Genomic DNA, 8,342 nt, shown 5'->3' with positions numbered 1-8,342 from the left:
TAAGACGTCACGCACTACTGAGTTCTCTTGATCATCCTCATTGCCTAGTATGTTGAAATATCATCAAAGTTAAGTTGTGCCACACGCAAGATACCAAAACCACAGACTCGTTATGATCATGACGATGATTGATGTGTATATAAAACCCTCTGAATCTGTGGGAGATAAACGGAAAGTATCTAATTGATTGTTAAATACTATGCACAACGTATTTAACATTATAGACGCCTTTCCAGAAATTGAGGTAAAATGTCATACTGTAAACCAATTAAAGAATTTAATCAATTGAAACACTATTAGCCTACTTGTTAAGATCTCAAAGGCGTTCTCCACTGTACGTCTTGCCTTGTTTAATCAATAGTTGTAGATTCATTCAGCATGCGACAGGCATTGTGTAGGGTATGGATTCATCAGATATTTCTTTAGAGAGAAGTCGTTATCTCTGATAATGAGATATTTGGCTGAAGTTTATTTTATGTATTTTTTTTTTAATCATTCAGAGGCATGCAAATTGGGTTTGTGTTTATCCAACAGTTCCTGTAACTTTGTCTTTACAAACACGCTACCATTGGATTCAGATCACATGGCAGGTACAATCACGTACTGGAACTTTTTCCTAATATATTCAAATGCAAGAAAAAACCCAGAGGCCTGGCTATTGGGGTTCTTCCGGAATGTCAATGTAATTGTTATGTAGGGTATGACCTGTTCCACAATTTCAAAAAAAAAAAAAAAAAAAAAAAAAAAAAAAAAAAAAAAAAAAAAAAAAAAAAGATCCTCCCTAATCATGGTAAAATTCCTGTATAGTTCTTAATTTATAGTTACTAAATCTTGCATCAAACTGTCATGGTATCCTTTCTCCTTTTTGCGTTAAAAGTATGATCTAAATCAGCAAGGTTTTGACGATCTCTGCTTCTTCTTTCACTGAAGTTCATACAAAATTCTTATCTGCAACAGGACATCGTGATAATCCAAAATGAATTTAACTCAATTCAGAGTCATGTTGGTAGTCTGGTTTGAGATATAACAAATTTAGTTTGGCCATTATTTTTCTAAATGTTCGATGAGAGAAGTAGTTCTTGTTCTGTTTTCAACTAGGACAAGAATAAACAGCAGTTCAGCCTCCTATTTACATAGGATGCATACATGTACATGATGTTCTGATGCATATTATTATGGAAATTATCTAATAAGGAAATACATCGGTAACATTGTCAGTTGGTTCACGTACTGCGCCAACCTGTCGCATTAAAAAATGGGGCCTGGCCTAATCCATGTCCTACTCCTCTGTAGCATTACGTACATACATAAGTGCGTGTCATTTTATGCAGGATAGTCATAATGGTTTCGAAAATTAGACTGCATAATTTTCTTTGGTTTTGGGTTATTTTATAGAATGGGACGGTTGAAAATGTTCGTCATTATCTGGCGAATATCAAGAATCCGGATCCGAATCTGGATCTGGGTCATCTCTAAACTTGAATTAATGTGGTCAACTATTACCAAAGATCTATCTGTGGTATAGAAAAAAAAAATCCATTGCGTAGTTTTGACGTAATCCTGTCCACAGATAGACAGACACGTAAATAGATAAGTAAACTGACTCCATTTTATAACCTCCCTGGCTGTAATAATAATCTACGTTAATCATAAATTCATCAACATAACTATTAATAGTAATATCATTTACCGTGTTATTGTGTAAAAAAAAATAAAAAAAAAATAGAAAAAATAAATAAAAAAAAAAACGTCAACGAACGTGCAGTCATGCTAACGTCACTAGAAGAAAAAGAAAAAGCTCTGCTTTCCCTAATGATTACAGTTTGACGGGGAACCTGATTATGATGGGATCACATTTCAGTTATCTTGAATATTACCTAAAGTTATCCTCATCTTATTGAAAAGTCAAGGAGAGAAAAGAATATAACATATATTTCCCCTATTAAATCTAGTGCTGAAATCGATGCAGAAATGAAAAATATCTTCATATGTATAAATATCACGTGCATTACCTACCCAGAGGGAGAGAATCTGCATTTGTTGTCGATGCACGAGAAAGAAAGAATGTTAGTGTAGTGTCTGTAAGAGCGCAATCAGAGAGAGAGAGAAAGAGAGAGAGAGAGAGAGAGAGAGAGAGAGAGAGAGAGAGAGAGAAAGAAAAGTATGTGTGTTTTTTGTACACGGAAGTATAATAGCTTAAAAAGGCTGCAGTTTTTAAAGTAGTTCAAAACTATTTTTGGCCGCTATTACATGAAATTAGCTTATTACGATAAAAGCAAAAGATATAATGAGATTTCCTCAACAATCGTATAGCTGGTCTATTTTAATCAATATTAGCAACAAGATTTAACTCTGTCATTGCTCAGATTAGGCCTATGTACATTTTATCTTGCATTCCATGGGCATTATAAAGTAATGACAGTTTGTTTAATAGGTACTTCTAATGTTGGAAGAGCTCCATCAACAGACTGCCTCATACTTAATGGGATAGAAGGCGTCTCAATTCATATGTCATCATTCTTTTGAAAGCGCTTGTCTCAAAATGTAGACTACACACTCGAGCTTACTAGGTATTTATTGGGTCTTCTCTCTTGCACAGGTAAACCCATTTCTTCTCATTTTGTTTCCTTTATTCTTTACGGAAAAACAACAAAACAGAATAATTATGGAGCATTGTGCCGAGTAAAGTTTTCTAATGATGTTTCATTCTGTGTCACATTCACCAAGGGATTGGCTTCCATGTGATTGTCTCCAATGGTACGTTTAGTCGAGTCTAACAGACAAGGTATCTTTTCGATATTGATTACGACATGCGAGGCCTTAAAACACCGATGTGTGACGAAGGCATTATAATGTACGTTAATGTTCCCAACAAAAGGAAATGAAAGCTATTAAGCATTGATTGCATTAAGCAATTCAACTGACTTGATATAACAAACATCATTGAAGGGACAATTTGCTGAATAAGTAAGGAAGGAGACGAACCAAGAGGCGTGAATAGTGTTCGTGTCTTCGTCGATAAACTAAGTAAAGACCTAAAGCTGTTAGAGATATTGATGATTTTAACAAGGTGGTATTACGGGGCACGATACTACATTATCATTCAAGAAAGGAAATGCCCATTATTGATAATATTCTTGAATATGTTGAAGAAAATATTGGATTCCTTGGCTGCCGATAAATATTTCTAACAACATTACACGATATTGGACTCGAGTATGGAAAGAATAATGGGAGAAGTTTATTAATGGAAAGGATTTGCATATTGTGAGCGCAAGGAGGAAATTTTTACTGCAAATGAAAAGAATTAGAGTAGACAATATTCATATACCAAACGTGGTTCAATCAAAATGTTACTGGATAGATAGAACAACTTAAAGCACAACAGGGGCTGAAACACAAACCCGGAAGGCCAGCACATCGATATTATTACATTGTGGCTGTACTCATACTGTTAATCATAATACAACACTTACATTTAATGCAAAGAAAGAAAAATAATGATAATTAGTTTCCAAAAATGAGCTTTGAAGTTTTTGAAAAAATAGTTCCTTAATCATAACGGAGAAGGCATCACATAAAGCTCCCTCAGTTACAAATACAAAACAAAATACAAAAAACATAGCTCATCATCTAAGGTGGACTCTGCCAGACCATTTCGGTAATTCAGAAATAATGCAGTTAGTGAAGACGATTGCAATAAATCAAGCGACAATCAACGTTATTGATAAAATATTACATATAAAAAATGGCACCAAATTATGAGTTTGCCTCCTTACGATTGTCATTACAATGCCATTGAGTTGACCTGGGCAGAGACCTGTAGATGAGTAGCAACAAAAAATAAACGGAAAATTGAATAGGAATTGTAAAATATGTCGAAGGTATTTAACACAACGGTACTGCTAATGATATTGCTATTAATAGTTTTGTTGATGAACTTAGGATTAACATGGATTATTATTACTTCCGTTGAAAAGGTGATAAATCGAGTCGGTTTACTTATTTATTTGTGTGTCTGTCTGTCTGTGGACAGGAGAACGTCAAAACTACGCGACGGAGATTGACAAAATTTTCACCATAGAAAGATCTTAGGCCATGGGCGACCATATTAAAGGTTGTATATGATCCAGATCCGGATTCTTGATCCGGATTTGTATTTTTCACTATTTTAAAGATGACGTCAAAACAATATGGTGGATTTTGACGAAAATTTCACTAAAGATAGATCTTAGGCTATGCCAAACTCCATTAAGTTTTTGAAATGATCCTGTTTTGGATCCGAATTTTAAATCTTGATTTAATTTTTTTCACAAATTTAGAAAATTACGTAAAAATTCACGGATATTAAAGAATTTTTTACCACACAAAGATCATGTGTCATATACGACTTCAAGAAATTTTGGCGATGATCCATACCTAGATAATGAATTCTGGATAAGTGGTAAATTGAATGTCTTTCTTTTTTGTCAACGCCACCATTTGCCGGAGGTCAGATATCTCTAATGGCTCTTGTTTCGATAATAATTTTTTTCAGCTGGAAAAAAAAAATGATTAGCGTGGGGAAGATTTAAAGACCTAGTCTATGCTCTACCACATATTCTTTTCCATGATTGTGATTTCTTGAAGGGAGAATATATGACAATCTGTAGGAAACAGACACATTTAGCTTTTTTAAGGTAAAAGTTAATTTACTACATGGGAAACGTAGATGTTATCCATTCATGTACCTGATCCACAGGCTCAACAGCAAATACCTCGACATACCCGGTTTATTCACAATGCCACTTGCCTCTGTCTAGTTGACACTCTTGTCCTTACCTTGTAGCATATAAAAGTTTAAGGTCCACTCATAAATATTTGAGGCAAGGGACAGGGACATTGTCCTTTCAGGCGAGACAATGACCTAGACACTGACCATATATGCATATGATCAGCACCCAAGCCCCGTCTAAACCCAAGCTAAGACCCAGGGGGGCCAGGCAATGGCTGCTAATGACTCAGCAGATAGACTTTTAGGCTTCCCCTGACAGCCCCCCCCCCCCCCCCCTCCTCCAGAGCTCAAGACGATAGTGATGTTGAAGCGACCAAAGGAATTAACGAGTTTGAGTGGGACTCGAACTCCACTATTGCGATCACCACTCAGGAACGTTACTACATAGGCCACCACGACCCCTAAAAGCCTTTGATCTATCCAGGAAGCACTTTTTTGGCTTGGTAACCCATTTATTTCCGGAAATTATAAATCATGTATCTTTACAATTATCTAATATCTCTTTTCTTCATCAACACCAAATCACTTCAAAAATATTTGACTTACCTTTTCCCGCTTGGTAACATGCTATTCACTTTCGTAAATTTCTAAGCCATCCAAATTTTCTCTCTTTTAATATTCAAGGGAACGAATCCATCTAAAAAAAAAATCATGTCCTTCCTTCTGATTTACATTCACTAGTAAGATTCGCCTTAAAAAGTAACAGAGTAGCAATCTCTCCTGAAATAACCCCCGATTCTCTTCTCATCTTACAAATGTTTTGTAGAGAACTTACTGATTAAGCTTTTGTGAGTATTCTTGAACGCCTGTCTTTTTAGGTACCAAATGATATACTACAATATGTTTGTACAAAACTTTATCTATAATCTTTGTAGAAATGTACCGCATTTAATGCTTTCTATTTAATAAAATAGATTCACCCCATATTATAAAAAATTAAAAACTTTCTTTGGTTATGATAGCTTCTAGATTTTCCCAACAGTCATTATCATTCGAGAATATCATCTCATACATGGCCCACTCCTCTGATAATCGCCTTTTCTATATCACAAAGTAGGTCACTAGAAGTCATATTATGTCCTTATCTTGCTACGGCTCTTACACCGAAGTGGTCATTCGTATGTTTTAGCATACTCAACCAAGCATCAATTTAATCATTACAGCTAAATTCTTTAATTCCCCATTAAACTGTGTGTTTTCTGATCTTTTTTTCAAAAGAATAATGATTTCAGATATAACCTCATAACCTTCAGAATGATGCAAATTTTCATTGTCGTTCTTCATCTTTCAATCTTATGTTTTGGCTTAATAAAAGTTTTGGGTTCTGATGAATCTAACTTACGCAAGTACAATATAGTCAATTAAATCATAAAAGAAAGCAAATTCTCTCGTTGAAAAGAAAAATGAAGCATTGCACTATTCAGCTCCCAGCCTCCAAGATCAGTAGATTTCATTAAAAAAAAAAAAACTATTCTCTACTTTCCATGAGAAAGTTTTAAATTTATAAATTAATTGTTTTTTTTTTCTTTTCATAAAAGGAAATAATACTCTCTCTCTCTCTCTCTCTCTCTCTCTCTCCTCTCTCTCTCTCTCTCTCTCTCTCTCTCTCTCTCTCTCTCTCTCTCTCGCATGTATTAGTTAATAATTATACTCTATTGCTTTCGGTTATTGTAAACGAATATGATATTATCATTTATCGCCATACCTTGGTTTCGTTAAAATATGGGAAACTTTAACGCAGAAAGAAATAATATAATTAAGGGTCAGTTATTACATTAGAAAAATAACAATGGTATAAAGCAAGTCTTCAGCAGAATAACCGTTAAGTTCTGGGAAATCTCCCAAAGAACTTTTTACACATATCTGATTGGGAATTTCTACAAGCGGGGAAAAACCCCACCAAGGGTGAAATCATGTGCGAAGAAATCCTAGCTCAGATCGAGATATTTTTAGATAGATAATCAAAGGATCCATCCCAAACACGATAATTTTCAAAACTTTGTAATCAGAGAGAGACCTTTTTTATTTAGAGTCAGAATGAATCCCAAGCCATTTATAATACAGGGTCATGAAAGGAAGTCACTTCTGAAATATCATCGCCCATATCAACATCCAATACACTCATGACTAATGTGTGGTGGTTAACTATGAATAAGCTATGTAAGAAATCCATATATTAATTTTCGTTGGATACCCAAATGAATATTAATCAGGATCGTTAAATGTTATCCTCCTGATACCTCTGATAGTGGATCAAATAACTACAAAAAAGCTTTCCTTTCCAGAAACAAGCACCAATATGGGCAACCATATTCCTCGCGGATTGCTTTATGGTGGAACCCTTTAGTCAGCCAAATATTCAAAATGAGCGCCGTCGAATATATAGAAATATTGTATTTCACAATAAAACCGCAATGACTTTCCCTATTGGAATGGCCTTGATATCAAATCACCCTTTTCTCACTATGTCGAATCCGAATTTGGAACTAAGTACCTTCTCACTAGCTTCCATGTCCAATGTCATCATTCCCGAAATCATACATATATATATATATATATATATATATATATATATATATATATATATATATATATATATATGTATATATATATATATATATATATATATATATATATATATATATATATATATATATATATATATAAATATATATATATATATATATATATATATATATATATATATATATATATATATATATATATATATATATATATATATATATATGTGTGTGTGTGTGTATGTATATATATATATATATATATATATATATATATATATATATATATATAATATATATATATATATATATATATATATGGAAAAGAGGCCAATACTTACTTGCCACATATACTGTAGTCTTCATTCCTAGATAAGTATACTGCAATACTTTTAAACCTCGCATCTCCAGCTGCACAGCACTATGCAAGTCAGACCGAAGCATTATGATTTACATTGACCGTGGCATTCCGACTGGCATTCCCACTGTGTCAGCTGCAGGCAATAGGTGCTAGATGGGGCCTCAGCAGACTGTTGTATGGCGGAGTTGAAACTCTTGACTAAGATGTGATTTCCGGGAAAACTACTTCGATTTAGCAATAACAAAGGAATTTATGGGCGATTGAATGTTTACATTCATCGGTTTTTGTCAATAAGGTTGACAATTGTATGAAAAGGTACAATGTAAAAGCGGGTAAAGTAAATAGTGTTTAAATTAGTTTCCTACATTCAACAGCTATTGTCTCTTAATTTTGTTTGTAGTCTTATGCAGGCATTGAGTAGAGAGGGCATTCTTGTATTGGCATTGTTTGCTGCACGGGAATTACAGGGGTCCAGGAGTGTCACACCACTTTGGAGAGGAGAGGGTTTCTTTTTGGTGAAGAAGGCTGGCCAGACATTGGTGAAGGGGTCTGGAAATTTCTTGAACAGTCTACACTTTCTGTTCTCCAAACTTTAGGTCTCCGAGTTTACCACCCCTTTTCCTAGTTTGAGTGCTAGAAAGCGAAGAAACTAGTTTCATGAAAAAAGTTGGTTGCTGTCCTTGCA

This window comes from Palaemon carinicauda, chromosome 4 (genome assembly GCF_036898095.1).
Source record: "Palaemon carinicauda isolate YSFRI2023 chromosome 4, ASM3689809v2, whole genome shotgun sequence".
Classification (NCBI taxonomy): domain Eukaryota; kingdom Metazoa; phylum Arthropoda; class Malacostraca; order Decapoda; family Palaemonidae; genus Palaemon; species Palaemon carinicauda.
This window is presented reverse-complemented; position numbering follows the sequence as displayed.